General features: G+C 44.1%; 1 protein-coding gene across 1 annotated transcript in view; it reads left to right on the top strand.

Moving 5' to 3' along the window:
• SLC10A7 (solute carrier family 10 member 7) overlaps positions 1-13,818 on the top strand; it is a 197,330-nt gene that overhangs the window by 166,828 nt on the left and 16,684 nt on the right. The window lies entirely within an intron of this gene.

Here is a 13,818-nt window from a genome sequence, read left to right as displayed (position 1 = left end):
TTTTCAATGGTACTGCAAGCACTTGTGGATCACAAGGGACGTTTCACCAACATCAACGCGGGCTGGCTGGGAAGGGTTCATGACGCTCACGTCTTCAGGAACACTAATCTGTTTAAACGCTGCAGCAAGGGACTTACTTCCCGGACCAGAAAATAACTGTTGGGGATGTTGAAATGCCAATAGTTATTCTTGGGGACCCAGCCTACCCCTTAATGCCATGGCTCATGAAGCCATACACAGGCAGCCTGGACAGGAGTCAGGACTGTTCAACTACAGGCTGAGCAAGTGCAGAATGGTGGTAGAATGTGCATTTGGCCATTTAAAAGGTCGCTGGCGATCGTTACTGACTCGCTCAGACCTCAGCCAAACTAATATCCCCATTGTTATTGCTGCTTGCTGTGTGCTCCACAGTCTCTGTGAAAGTAAGGGGGAGACCTTTATGGCGGGGTGGGAGGCTGAGGCAAATCGCCTGGCTGCTGATTACGCGCAGCCAGACACCAGGGCGATTAGAAGAGCACATCAGGAAGCGCTGTGCATCAGAGAAGCTTTGAAAACCAGTTTCATGACTGGCCAGGCTACAGTGTGAAATATCTGTTTGTTTCTCCTTCATGAAAACCCGCCCCCTTTATTGACTCATTCTCTGAAAGGAACCCACCCTCCCGCTTCCCCCAGCTTGCTTTCAAAGGAAATAAAGTCACTATAATTTAAAAATCATTTATTCTTTATTAATTGATTATAAAAAGAGGGAGAGAACCCGGGTGGGGTTTGGGAGGAAGATCGGCGGGAAGGAAAAGGCCACTAAAAAAAGGTTAAAAAAATGACAACCTTTTGCTTTGGCTGTCCACTGGGGTGGAATGGGAGGGTGTACGGAGCCTCCCCCCCCCCCCCCCCCGTTTTTTCACGTCTGGGTGAGGAAGCTATGGAAAATGGTGAGCGGGGAGGGGGTTATACAGGGGCTGTAGCGGCACTCTGTTATCCTGCTGTTGTTCCTGAAGCTCCACCAGACGCCGGAGCGTGTCCGTTTGCTCACACAGCAGCCCCAGCGTTGCATCCTGCCTCCTCTGATCTTCCTGCCACCACCTCTCATCTCGAGCGTCTCTTCTCTCCTCACGTTGGTCCCTCCTGTCCTCACGTTGGTCCCTCATGTCCTCACTTTGGTCCCTCCTGTCCTCACATTCACTGGCTTCTTTCCTATACTTTGAAACCCTGTCCTTCCACTCATTCAGATGAGCTCTTTCACTGCGGGTGGATTCCATGATTTCCGCGAACATCTCGTCTCGCATCTTCTTTTTCCAACGCCTTATCTGAGATAGCCTTCGGGACAGAGGAGGGAGGCTTGAAAAATTTGCAGCTGCTGGAGGGAGGTAAAAAGGAGAGAATTTTTTTAAAAGATACATTTTGCAGAACAATGCTTATACTCTTTCACGGTGACCAACACTATTCACATTACATAGCACATGTGATTTTTGTGCAAGGTCGCATTTTGCCTCTTAATATTGAATGCCTGTGGCTTTGCTGCTAGAGATCACAGACGCAGGTCCGAGCAACAGAATTCGGCTTGCATGCGGCCATGGTAAGCCATTGTCTTTCGGCTTCTGCGCCCTCCTTTCCCACATACCAAGCAAAGCCCGTTGAGTGCTGCGGTTTTCCTGTTAACCTTCAGCAGCAGAAAACAAACTAACCCCCCCCCCATCCAATTCTCTGGATGATCGCTTTATCCCTCCCCCCACCGCAGGGCTGGTATCAGGGAAGATCCCTGCAGGAACCAAACTAACACCCCCCACCCCGCCATGAATTCTCTGGGATGATCGCTTTACCCCTCCCCCCACCGCGTGGCTGGTATCAGGGAAGATCCCTGCTAGCCAAACGCGAAAAGCTCAGGGCCAATTCCCCCCCCCCCCCCCCCACGCGCTTGGCTAACTGCAGGGAAGGATTTCTTTTCAGCCACAGGCAAACAGCCCAGTAGGAACGGCCACCTCTGTTCCCTTAATTAAATTCCCATATTTCAACCAGGTTACCATCAGCAATATCACTCTCCTGAGGATTACACAGCGAGACAAGGAACGGATGTTGCTTGAATGCCAGCAAACACCGGGATCATACGCTGCCAGGCTTTATCATGCAATGATACCAGATTACTTGCTGCAAGCATGGCATGGTCAAGTGTCCTACCATGGAAGACGGAATAAGGCCGCACTGCCCAGAAACATTGTGGCAAGGCTTTTGGAGTACCTCCAGGAGAGCTTCATGGAGATGTCCCTGGAGGATTTCCGCTCCATCCCCAGACACATTAACAGACTTTTCCAGTAGCTGTACTGGCCGTGAATGCATCCCAAGTCCTCAGGGCAAAGTAATCATTAAAAAACGCTTGCTTTTAAAACAAGTTTTATATTTTAAAATGTAAACTCACCTGAGGTCCCTTCCATGGGGTCATGGTCTTGGATACTGGCTTGGGAGGGTTGGAAGGGTACTTCAGTCAGGCTGAGAAAAAGATCCTGGCTTTTGGGGAGAACGGAGTGCTGTGTGCTCTCCGCAAGCTCGTCCTCCTCCTCCTCCTCCTCTTCCCCGTCCGCAGAATCCTCAGGTGTAGCTGATGAGATTACCCCTGCCTCAGAATCCACGGTCAGAGGTGGGGTAGTGGTGGCGGCCCCCCTTAGAACTGCATGCAGTTCGGCGTAGAAGCGGCATGTCCGCGGCTCTGACCCGGAGCGACCGTTTGCCTGCTTTGTTTTTTGATAGGCTTGTCTGAGCTCCTTGACTTTCACGCGGCACTGATCTGAGTCCTTATTGTGGCCTCTCTCCATCATGCACTTGGAGATATTTTCAAAAGTTTTGGCATTTCGTCTTTTCGAACGAAGTTCTGCTAGCACTGAATCCTCTCCCCATATAGCGATCAGATCCAGTACCTCCCGTATGGTCCATGCTGGTGCTCTTTTTCGATTATCGGCCTGCATGGTTACCTGTGCTGATGAGCTATCTCTGGTCACCTGTGCTCTCCATGCTGGGCAAACAGGAAATAAAATTCAAATGTTCGCGGGGCTTTTCCTGTCTACCTGGCCAGTGCATCTGAGTTCAGATTGCTGTCCAGAGTGGTTACAATGGTGCACTGTGGGATAGCTCCCGGAGGCCAATAGCATCGAATTGCGGCCACACTAACCCTAATTCGAAATGACAATATCAATTTTGGCGCTACTCCGCTCGTCGGGATGGAGTACAGAAATCGATTTTAAGAGCCCTTTATTGCGAAATAAATGGTGTCGTTGTGTGGGCAGGTACAGGGTTAATTCGATTTAACACTGCTAAATCCGAATTAAAGTCATAGTGTAGACCAGGCCTAAGTTAGTCAGGTTTTGCGTGCATTTTGTAGTGCTCTGTGCACGTGCAACAGATGTGGGAAAACAGTAGCCAGCTAAAAGTTCAGGACTCTTTGGAACCTGTTTTCTCCAGCACTCATATAATTCCTCTCTTCTAATACTTGTAGCTAGTATAGGCAAAGAGGTGTGCAAGTTGATAGGTGGTGGGGGTGGTTGGCCAAAATAGTGCAGCCCCTCCTCTTGGGTGTAAACTTTGCCACAGTTATGTTAGCCTTTGTCAGCTTCGGGGTAGATTGCTTCACTGGGGTTACCCTTGAAGAACACTTGGAAGTTCCAGCTGGTGCCTCTTGCTGAAGTTGGCCTCCCCAGTGGGCAGATAACTGGGAGCACTCTCATGCTCTGGGCGTTTGCACTAGCTTACGGTTTAAAGCTCTGAATAGCCTAGCACCCAGCTACCTAAGAGATTGCATCTGACCCTCTGTTACATCTCTGCTGTTAAGATCAGTTGCGTTGCTCTTGCTGATGGTTCCTGGCGTTTTGTTGTAAGAAACCAGAACCAAGGCATTCTGAACGGAGTGCCCCCATTTGTGGAAAGTGGTCCTTTTGACAGTTCACCAGAGCCCATGGTTAGCAAGTCTGAGGGCAGTGTCTGTGCCTGTTGTCCATCAGTTGCCAATTACTGCTTATCCATTGCCTCTGACTGAGTATGCATTTTTGTTTCTGTTAATTATTGCTTGGGTGTCCAGATACCATATCAAAGGGAGCTGCACAAAAAATGCATAGATATGTAAATAAATAAGTGGATGGTGCTTATCAGAAAGATCTGAATTAACAAAGCTTTAATATTATGAAAATTGCCCCCAAAGCTAGTGGCATAAATAGGAATCTTTAACCTATGCAATTAACATTTATTGTAAAGTTATCCCAAGTTCCTCTCCTGGTCTCTGGCAACATTGCAGGGGTAATGTGTGTATAACAATAAACTGTTCTTGAATGACAGTTGAGTGTTCCAGGTCCTTGTTTACTTATATCAGAAACCCACACTTGCTCCCAATGAAATCAGTGAGTTTTGCTTTTGACGTTAGTGGGAGCATAATAGGTAGAAGATGCCCATTCTATGTTGTTGTTCCATCACACTTTACAAGGAATATTTACTGTAAAGCATGCAACAAAAACTGCACTCACGTGAGTACTTCTGTCTGCAACACCACAGTATCTGAGAGCAGCACTGCAATTCAGGATCTTGTTTTAAGCCCATTCCGGGCTTTTTTATTTGTTTTTATTTACCTTCAAGACATGGTCATTAAGCAACCGGTAACATATAAGTGACCTCCTACAACAGTAGCTTTATTTGGGGGCTTGAAATTGGTTTTTCTCATCTTGACATGTGAAGCTCTGATAGGTGCTTCTTGTCCATTCCCTGGGGATTTTAGAATGGAACCAACAGAAGAGGAGGAAGAGCAGACAGCTTTAAAGCTTTAGAAGTGGTAATAGGAGAAACACCAGAAGACTTCTGTAAGATATTTCTCCTACACCATATTAAGAAACCAACTAATTCTCATGCAATGCATGCTCAACTGCCGCTTCCAATGCTGAATTCATGAAAAATTGCTCACTCTACACTAAGACAAGTGCTGTCCCCATAACCCGGGTTTATTGTATATACTGAACAGCTGACACACCTATTTTTCCTCAAAGATCAGGGTGCATGGCATAAGGATGAATTACACTGACTAGGTACCTTATATTTTTCATTCAGTATCATAAACTGATTAATATTTCTTAATATAAATGGTCCTTTCAGTCGTTTCTAAATAGTATACATCATGTTGGCACACAAAACAATATTTATTTCTATTTCATTTAACTAGTGAATTAGGGATATAAACTTACAAATAGTGAAGATAAATGTGGTATCCTCACGTATTCCGCCACACTTTGTTCTTTCTCTCCTTCTCCCCATATATATACAGTATATGTGAGTACACACACATGCAGACATTTGATTCATGGCTTTTATTAGTGCATTTGCCAATGATTGATTAGTACTTAGTATTAGTACTTCTTCTATTGATTGATTGCAGATGAAGTGACTATTTGACCTTTAATTATGAGTCTTGCTATTGAAAATGACATTGAGCTATGGCTTCACATAATCCATCTGGAAAGCCCGACATGATGCCATTCCCTGGAGTTCGTTCAGCAAGAAAGAGGAGGCCTGAAGGAAGTACAGAGCGATCAGTATGGTTCATCTAAAACAATACTGCAGGCTTTGTTGCCTGCACTTGTATATAGTCTCTGGCTAGTGTAGGAGATTATTGTATCTTTTATAGAGAGGGAATTACTAGCTACAGGTCACCACTTAAAAAAATTAAAATGCAGACTCGCCAGTAATTCAGTTTTTAATTTAAACCTTCATAATAGTTGAATAACTACAACCTCTATGTATTTTATCCAGCAGAAAATGAAGAGCTGCTACCTATTCTGGCTATCACGGGTGCAAAACGTCAGCATAGCAGATATGATTGACAAAGGATTGTTACAAAAACCCTTATGGAATTAGGATTTTGTTTTCAATGCAGCGTACATTTTCTCATTTAGATGGCAATAATGCAATGGCTTTTTAGATTCTTAAATAAACCCAATTACGTTTTTCAGTTTATATAAATATTCTGAGGAAGAAGCAGTATATTTATTTATTTTGGTCAACTTTACTTGAAAATGTTTGTGGTTTAATTTCATTTGAAGGTTTTTTTCTGTTTTTGTTTTCTTTTTTAATAAAAATGGATACACTGTTTTATTGCTTCGGTGCAGAGTGGACAATCTATGTTTAGACCATTTAAAAACAAGGTAGGGTGCTGCTGCATTTGCCTATTTTATGACAATGAGAATCTAGCTGCTTTAAATATAAAAAGGCCAAAAGATTGGATTCACATTACAGATTACAGGCTGTAATAAAATAAGGCTTCTTTTAATTACTGATAAGAGAAAAGAAACACAGTGAAACCAGAAATATTGCCAAGTTTCAGCCCAGCGTTAATTTGTATAGTCAACCATTGCAGACCCACTAAATATGGAGTTGAACCTGCAGGAATAATGAGCACTTCTTGCATGGTGCTAAATGCTCTCTGTTCCCAGTGACTTCAAGTTTGTGCTCTGTGGCCCTGATTCAGCAAGGTAATAAGGCATGTGCCTAATTTTAAGCATATGAGTGATTCCATTGACTTCTCACATAGAGTTCCCAAAGGGTAATGCTGTGCAATTGCTGATGTTCTCTGAAGGCCTTCATATGTGAGGTTATGGAGGATCCATCTTGTAACCCCTTTTGCTCAATATTTATATGAAGACTAAGAGGCAACATTTTGGGCTGCATTATCATCCACTTGCTGCTGATATTTCGTTTTATATCTCCTTTTCATCTAACCTGATTGAGAAAGGGATCTAGGTGAAAGTGACCTGCCTGCATAAGAGAGAGATGATTCTTGTTGGTAGGGGATGGCATTTGAAGGAACAGATGGCGGGAGGCTGTATCTGGACCAAGGTGTACTCCCAACTTCCACCAAAATTATTAAAATCATAGGGGTCCTGTTGAATCCAGTTTTGCTTTTGAATTCCTAGAAAGATATGAAGTCTCACAAGGGCTATTACTATAGCCCTCTCATTCCCGAATCTATCCTCCTTACTGTGCCTGCGTAAGAAATCTCCTGGCCTTCTGATGGGTATTGTGAGAGCAAACTACTATAAAGAACTGGTACCAAGGATAAAGTGCCTACTGTTAGTGTGGGTTCTTCAAGTTCAAATCTGTGTTCCTGAGGTCAGTTTTAAAGTTTGTTTTTTGAAGTTCTTTTTTGTCTCTCCCTTTGCCACCAGCAGGGCAGTTGGGATGGCTTTCTCCTTTCCCAGTAAGTGGCACTTATTTCAGAAGATTAGGCCTGGAGAGGCTAACGGTGCATGAGTTAGAAATGAGAGCCTGGCACAAGAGGACAGTACTAGGACCCCCCAGTTCATGTACAGAAGTTCCCAGTACCTGTAAACAGTTCTGTTATTGTCATTTAAAGTCATTGAAATTATTCCCAAGCTACATTGCTGTAGCTGAAAGCAGAACCAAGAAGCCAAAGAAAGTTACTCCCTTTTTGATGCTCCTTTCATAGACTCTCCTCCCTTTTTGTGGCTGGCTGACCAACGAGCCCGTTAGTCTTCTCCTAAAAACTTTAAACTATTTCCAAGGAAGGAAAGAGCTATTTAATCTAACTAGAAGCCATGTATGCCTCCTTGCATGGCTGGTCAGTTCTCTAGGACTGGCTACGTACTTGCTTCACCCTCCCACCGTTGCTCATTTGAGTCCCTACCAAACATGTGCTTGAGGTACAATATTATTTATCGAGTCATTGTTATGCCCTAACCAGTCACCACCTTCCTTTCTCGCTAGACTCTGAGGGGAGGCAGAACTTGATTGTTGGGACTTGCCAATGTTTTAAAGATATCTCTCCACTGAGGACACAGACAAAAACCAAATCCATTTTCAAGGCTTCTGGGATGGAGATAGCTTAAATATTTTCCTCCTAAATAAGCCTCTGCACCCTCTCTCCCCCACTCCCCAAACCGAGCTGGCAGTTTGCAGGCTACAGCATTCCTACTCACCCAGAAGGGGTAATCCCCAAGGGATGGCAGGCAGTTTAGCCACAACACCATGCATTAGGCTTTTTGCTGGCATGTGGTGAACATTCAGCACATTCATCATCACACCCATCGGCCGTGCCCATTTATTTAGCTGTTCAAACCCCCCTACGCACTCACCCCAGTCCGCTGAAGTTGTGGACTTCGCAACTTTTTCCTTCTGCCAAATTTCCATCACCAGGGCTTTGCACCAAGGGGCTTTGCCATTGTATGCTGACCTAGACCCGCCAGTGACTCTGGCCCCATGTTCTTGTATAGTTGTATATTTTAAAGTATTATTATTGGGATAAAGTGAAGTGCCCTCTGGCTTGCCAGGTTAGTGTGTGGGAATTTCAGATTGACCCTCAAAGTGAGCATTTACCATATATTTCAGTGTGACAGTTTAGACTCAATAGGCAAGTAAACATATGGGGTCCAGGCACAAATCAGAGCAGACTCAGCCCTGCTCTCATGTGCCAGCTAGTAACAGCCTCTGAGAGTAGCAATGCTCTGGCAACACCTAGTCTCCCATCGTGTCCACATGCTGGTTAGCTAAGTCAGCTTTATGGCCTCTTTGCACCACCAGAGCAGCACAAAGGGGCTATAGTGAGGGTGTATATTCAAGAAGATAATCTGCTAGCAGATCAACCTCAAAGAAAGAAATGTCAGAGTTTAAATGAGTCTTAGTGGCGCTTGGACACAGCACATGCTTTTCTAATGTTGTGTTTGGCATGAGATTCATGATATCATATGCCTTCTCTGTTTCTGTTTACTGAATTTTCATCTCTCTTATGATTCTAAAAGGGTAACTTTATAGGAAATTTGGGACTCCCCCTTCTTATGTGCCCTGAAACATATGCTTTTTGATTAGCCTTTGAATGTGGACAAGAAATCCGGCACTGGGGCTTGTTTCCCAGTGCTTCCTATTCATCTGTACACTCTGCCAGTAGTAGGTTTTTTATTAATATTTAGAAAGTTTGCCTCCAGCAGTACTAAAATGTGCATCAGAGAACAACAGTTGTTTACTGTGTTTGAACTGAAGAATCTCACCCAGGAGATCTCATTCACTTGAAGTTTACATCTCTCAATCTCGACTTGCAAAAAGAGATCGATGAATAACCATTGTCATTTCAGAGTTGCACCTCTCCAATTATTTATTTGGTTGTGTGTCTTGCCAGATGTACACTTAATTGGATCAGACACTAAAAACCAGATTGCAGGTTTTTAATGACAGCAAGCTCATACCGCTTTATAATAATAAAAAAAAATGCTACGAACACCCAGCTGTAAAATGATTATGACACAAGAGCCCTCCCAACCCTCTCTCTCCACCAAAATGGTTAAAGTTAATTTATCTACTTTAAGAAACTACCTTATACTCAGCAGATAGCTGACAGGTTACCCTTGGGGAGATCCAAGTTTGGACATGACTCAAGATCCCTTTATCCCAAGCAGGCAGAGGCTACAAATGTCACCTATAGTAAAGAGTATTAAAGATGTCGTTGAGACTCTGTGGGAGTATCACATCTACATGTGCTGCTCTCAATACACTGTCTAGTAGCCAGTCTCAGCTGCTGGCTTCAGACACTTCTGGAACTGTGGGTGCAAGGATATTAAAAAAAAAACACTTGGAAAAAGTAGTGGCCCTGTTACAAGGGGAGTTGCTGGGAGCTTGGAAAGGAATAACTTCAGAGCTGCAAGTTGCACAACTCCCACCACCATCCTAATTCTCAGCGTTTTCGTGTGGAAAATAGACGTAGGACAGTATTTCTCTCTCCTGTGGATAAGAACATAAGAACGGCCATACTGGGTCAGACCAAAGGTCCATCCAGCCCAGTATCCTGTCTGCCGACAGTGGCCAATGCCAGGTGCCCCTGAGGCAGTGAACCTAACAGGCAATGATCAAGTGATCTCTCTCCTGCCATCCATCTCCACCCTCTGACAAACAGAGGCTAGGGACACCATTCCTTACCCAGCCTGGCTAATAGCCATTAATGGACTTAACCTCCATGAATTTATCTAGTTCTCTTTTAAACCCTGTTATACTCCTAGATAGATGAATAGAGGACTGTTGGCTCCAAAATCCCTGCCCGAGTGATGGGGAAAGTAAATCTTATTATCCCTTTGTTCTCCAAAAAAAGATGAAAAGTTGTGGCCAGTGTTTTCAGATTCCGGTATCTGGCATTTCCATGGCCTAAAAACAGTAAAAAGAGGGAGGGAGAGGAGAAGATGTTTAGTTTATGCATCTGTGTTTTCGCTTGCCTTGATGCATAAGGAGGGAATCACTGTGAGTTTCATTTCTTGCATGCACTCAAATACAATAGGAATAATGTATATAAGTATTTCCATAATGTCTATTTTAATATATTAAATGAAACTCACTTAGCCAAAACTTTGATGCCTCCACAGATCCTGGCATCTGCTGTGCTGGAGAGAATAATTGTGTTCAAGGGAACAGCAAATTAATAAAACTTTCAATCTGTAGGATATTGTCTGTCTCTCTGTGCATCCTTCCATTTATCACCATAATATCTGAGGCACTGACATGGCTCTGTTTCATAAAAGTATATTAGAAATATAGACAAAAAAGGTGTTTCTGCAGTCACTGAGTACACAAATCTCAATAGCTTTCATGTTAGTAATGAAGTACAAGACAAACCTCTAAGTGTGCACTGAATGTATTGTCTGTGTGAACTATGACTTGATATACAGGTAGTAAAATGTCTCTGAATTAGACCAAGATCAGTTACACCATTGCCATGCATATGCCTAGGTCCCATTGTAGAGATAAGCTAGCGTTTAAAATAAGATTTATGGTGGTTTGATTCATTCTTGAATGACCTGTTAATTAATTATTACTACAATATTGTCAGATGGGTTAAGGTGTTCCTGAGTCTAAGGCAACAGTCTTCAGCTGTTGGTGTTTAATGTTTCATTGTTAGCATTTGGTGAGATTGCTCAGGTCATTCATTAAACATCACTTCCAATCTGAAAACACCCGTCGAAAAACCATAAATAGATCAAACAGCACATTCTCTCTTTCCCCCTTTTACATTTTTATTTACTTAAATCTTTGATAGTCGAAGATGTACTGATTCTTAGTAGCTACATTTTACATTGCAGAATCTAATTTCTGTGGTAATATGAACAAGGTGAACCAGTGACCTGAACAACTAAAAACTAAAATTAGTAAAAGCATGCCTAGGGCTCTAGCTTTTCTCCATCTTTTCCTTTAGTGTTAGTGACAAAAGAAATATCTATCCTCATTCTTCATTCATATCCTCCTCTTCCTTCACCTTTATATGTATCACAGACTCATTGAATCTCTTGCAGTCAGTATGAATCTCACACAGACAGGGCTGAATTTCAAAACGTGATTCTCCTGCATCCCCCCAAGTAACTTTGGGGCCAATGTAATATATTAATAGTGTACTCAGTGATTCATCTGTATCCCAGTAGTGCTGTGCTCCCAAAGGAGGTACCAGTCACCCAGTCTCATGCTAGAGCTGTGTGAGCTCTATTTTGAATGTTCTAGTGTCACTGGCCTAGATTCACAAAGGTTCTTAAGCTCCGAAGTCCCAGCTTTATCCTCCATTGCTATTCACAAAACTTCTGCTGAATCCTGTGGGTGCCTAAATGCACTCAGCACCTAAGATTTTGCAGTAAAAAGTTCTCTGCTCCTTTGTTTCTGCCTCTGGACATGTGTGCGACTGCCTCAACTCTGGGCATGTATCTCCCACCTAAATCCCAGAGCAATTCACAAACCAAGGAGGACAAGGATTCACCTGCATAACTCGTGTGGGGCCTGATCTGGCTCTGCGCACACCTATCAGACCAGGCCCCTCAAGCAGGTTCACACAAGACAGCGAGGGTAATGGGAGAGGAGGGAGAGAGAGAGAGGACTTCCCTCACAACTTTTAGCCCAGTGGTTAGGGTACTCCCCAGGGATGTGGAAGATCCCCCCCACCCCCCGTTCAAGTTCCCCCTCCAACTGATGAGGAGAAGGGATTTCAACAGGAAAGCCACCTAGTGTGTTGGCTTTTGTGAATCTCTCCCCATGTAGGCACTAACTCAGGCTTCGTGAATCGGAGTGTTGTTCCTGTGATTTTCCAGGCACATAAAAGTTAGGTGCTGCAACGCTCAGCATCATGACTCCTGAGCTCCTGAGTATCTCTGTGAATCTAGGCCATTGTCCTTTCTTCAATGCACAGCATGAAAGTTAAGTATTTTTGTTCATTTGGATAAATGCAGGTCTGCCAAAACTTCCATCTGAAGGACTGTCCCCCATTTGTGACTTTCTCATGTTGTCCCACCACGCTCCTTTAATCTCTCACCATTTCATTGTGCAACTTCCTCCTTAGACATTGTTTTCTTTTGCTGCTGCTTCAGTTTGTCCCTCTTCCTCCCCATGTTGAAACTGAATGGAGATCTGAAAATGTATTGAGTTCCTCACCTCTTAAAATACTTTCAGCAAGGGTTTCTTTCAGCATAATTTAGATGCTATTGAGTAGGCAGTGGCAAAATAACCCCAGCTGCACCTGGACTCTTCCCAGTCAGACTTTAGCCCTAGATATGGCATCAAAAAAGTGCTAATTGCACAGATGAAGGATCTTCTTATGCCCAGAGGCAGAGGGAAAATATCCATGTTAATACTTTTAGGATGGTCAGCCACCTTTGATTCATTCAACCATAAAGTGCTGTTGGTCAGGCTACAAACCTGGACGTTGTTGATGGAACATAAGAACGGCCATACTGGATCAGACCAAAGGTCCATCTAGCCCAGTATCCTGTCTTCTGACACTGGCCAATGCCAGGTGCACCCGAGGGAATGAACAGAACAGGTAATCATGAAGTGATCCATCCCGTCGCCCATTCCCAGCTTCTAGCAAGCGGAGGCTAGGGAAACCATCCCTTCCTATCCTGGCTAATTGATGGACCTATCCTCCATTAATGTATCTAGTTCTTTTTTGAACCCTGTTATAGTCTTGGCCTTCACAACATCCTCTGGCAAAGAGTTCCACAGGTTGGCTGTGCCTTGTGTGAAGAAATACTTCCTTTTGTTTGTTTTAAACCTGCTGCCTATTAATTTCATTTGGTGACACCTAGTTCTTGTGTTATGAGAAGGAGTAAATAACACTTCCTTATTTACTTTCTTTCACACCAGTCATGATTTTATAGACCTCTAGCATATCCCCCCCTTAGTCGTCTCTTTTGCAAGCTGAAAAGTCCCAATCTTATTAATCTCTCCTCATATGGCAGACGCTCCCTACCCCTAGTCATTTTTGTTGCCCTTTTCTGAACCTTTTCCAATTCCAATATATCCTGTTTGAGTTGGGGCAACCGCATCTGCACACAGTATTCAAGATGTGGGCATACCATGGATTTATATAGAGGCAATATGATATTTTCTGTCTTATTATTAAGGCTACATTTTAGTCACGGGTATTTTTAGTACAAGTCATGGACAGGTCACAGGCAGTAAACAAAAATTCACAGCCCGTGACCTGTCCATGACTTTTATTATATACCCCTAACTAAAACTTGGGTAGCAGACTGCAGGTGCTCTGTTGGGGGTGGTCAGGCATGCAGAGGGTGCTGGGGGAGGTGGGAGAGGTGACCCAGGACCCCTGCTGGTGCTGGGGGGGGAAGGTTGGTGGGGCTGGCAGGGGCTCCTTTCCTGGCTCCACATGTACCTGCAGCTCCTAGGCAGCAGAGGGACCAGAGGGCTTCACGCCCTGCTCCCGCCACAGGTGCCGTCTGCGCAGCTCCCATTGGCAGGGAACCACAGCCAACGGGAACTGCGGGGGCGGGGCCTGTGGGCATGGGCAGCACGCAGCGCAGAGCCCCC

Source organism: Chrysemys picta, chromosome 5 (genome assembly GCF_011386835.1).
Source record: "Chrysemys picta bellii isolate R12L10 chromosome 5, ASM1138683v2, whole genome shotgun sequence".
Taxonomy (NCBI): domain Eukaryota; kingdom Metazoa; phylum Chordata; order Testudines; family Emydidae; genus Chrysemys; species Chrysemys picta.
This window is presented reverse-complemented; position numbering and strand designations above follow the sequence as displayed.